Genomic DNA, 1,999 nt, shown 5'->3' on the forward strand with positions numbered 1-1,999 from the left:
GTTAATTGAGGAATAGTCTCGTACTGATATCAAAGATCAAAGGCAGGAGAATTTTTCCCTTTGTTAAAGGTAGTCATAAAGCAGCCTTCTTAGTTCTTATCTTTTATGATAACCCAAGTATCATCTCCTTGTTTATAAAGCCCAGCCCTTCCCAATCTCAGGCTCACCTTCCAGGACTGAGTCCAACCCATTCTTCCTTGTACACTAGCTACTGGAAGCCCACCTCATACTTTTCCTCTCATACCCTTCTTAACCTCTTCTTCAGGAACCATGTCTTGCAAATCCATTGTGAAGACCCAAAGCAGCAGCCGCAGGGGCTTCAGTGCCGGCTCAGCCAGAGTCCCTGGGGTCTGCCGCTCTGGCTTCAGCAGCGTGTCCCTGTCCCGCTCCAGGGGCAGTGGCGGCCTCGCTGGAGTGTGTGGAGGAGCTGGCTTTGGCAGCCGCAGCCTCTATGGCCTGGGGGGCTCCAAGAGGATCTCCATCGCAGGGGGCAGCTGTGTCATCAGTGGCGGATATGGCGGCAGAATTGGAGTTGGCTATGGCTTCGGAGGTGGAGCCGGGAGTGGATTTGGTTTTGGTGCTGGGGCTGGTAGTGGCTTTGGGCTCGGTGGTGGAGCTGGCTTTGGAGGTGGCTTTGGTGGTACTGGCTTCCCTGTGTGCCCCCCTGGAGGCATCCAAGAGGTGACTGTCAACCAGAGTCTCCTGACTCCTCTCAACCTGCAAATCAACCCCACCACCCAGCGGGTGAGAACTGAGGAGCAGGAGCAGATCAAGACCCACAACAAGTTTGCCTCCTTCATTGACAAGGTGAGCTGAGAGCATCTGCCCCCAGTGGGGATTGCAGAGTGTCCAAGAGAGCCAACTAATGTCCTATCAGGGGGAGACTTGGGGGAAAGAGAGGAGAGGACTCAGAGGAGATCTCTACTGGCATGCAGGACAGGTTCCATGTGTATCACAGGCAGGAGATGATGGAAATCATTTAGATCCTGCACATTTCTCTCATTCCTGCCTAGGAAACATTGTCAACTGTTGATAACCCTGAAGCAGAGAAAAAGGAAAGAATGAAATAGATAAACACTTACCACTAATGGGTCTACAATGGGATACAAAGAAAAGGCCAGTCACTACCTACTTTGAGGTTCTGGTCCACTTTTCTAGTAGGAAGAAAAAAAAAAGAGAAGGAAAGTAAAAAAAAAAAAAAAATTTCCATACAGATGACAAAAAATATTTGAGATGTGTAAATATTTATAATTTGCTTTTATAAAGAAGTTATTCTAGAGACAGAGCATGGCCACCTACAGCAATGCTTTAGAAGAGATACAAGCACTAAATGTGAGCTTAGATTAGTATTTAATTATTAGATAACATTTAACATCCCTTTTACTGAAATCCACTAGAAAATAAAAGCTTTGTGTATTATATCAGATAAAAACCACTTTAAACTGAAATTTTGATTCTGCTTGCTAAAATAAAGACAGGAAGTGATGAAAATTCACTGATATAGGCACCCTTACTTATAGGGCAGGAACAGCTCAAAAATCCATGGGGGAATTTCATCAGCGAGATCTGTCAGTTTAGAAGGAAGAAGATTAGGGGAGCAAACCTCTCAATCTGAGTCTCTGTATTCTCTTAGTAGCTCAGCACCATGGACACCACTCCAGCCTTCTTGGAAACCTAGTAAGACAACACTTGTTGCTCTCTAGGGCCAGCAAATGACTCTCTTGCCTTCCTCCAGATGTAGTTCCTGGAGAAACAAGGGCCTGGACACCAAGAGGACCCTCCCTCAGGAGCAGGGATCCAAGCCTGCGAGGCTGACCCTCGTGACTATGTTTGAGCAGTACATCAACAACCCCAGGGAGTGGAAGGATTATCTTCTGTTTTTTTAGTGACAGCCCAGATTCAGAGCTCATGCAGGATCTGGTGGGGAACTGACACGTGCAGGGTCTGGTGGAGAATTTCAAGAACAAGTAGATTATAGGAGAGAAATAGTTCAGCTTTC

At 46.7% G+C, this 1,999-nt stretch overlaps 1 pseudogene; it reads left to right on the top strand.

The window, feature by feature from the left end:
- Positions 1 to 270: 270 nt before the first annotated feature.
- On the top strand, positions 271 to 816 carry LOC136167524 (keratin, type II cytoskeletal 6A pseudogene; annotated as a pseudogene).
- Positions 817 to 1,999: the final 1,183 nt, after the last annotated feature.

Source organism: Muntiacus reevesi, chromosome 4 (genome assembly GCF_963930625.1).
Source record: "Muntiacus reevesi chromosome 4, mMunRee1.1, whole genome shotgun sequence".
Lineage (NCBI taxonomy): Eukaryota > Metazoa > Chordata > Mammalia > Artiodactyla > Cervidae > Muntiacus > Muntiacus reevesi.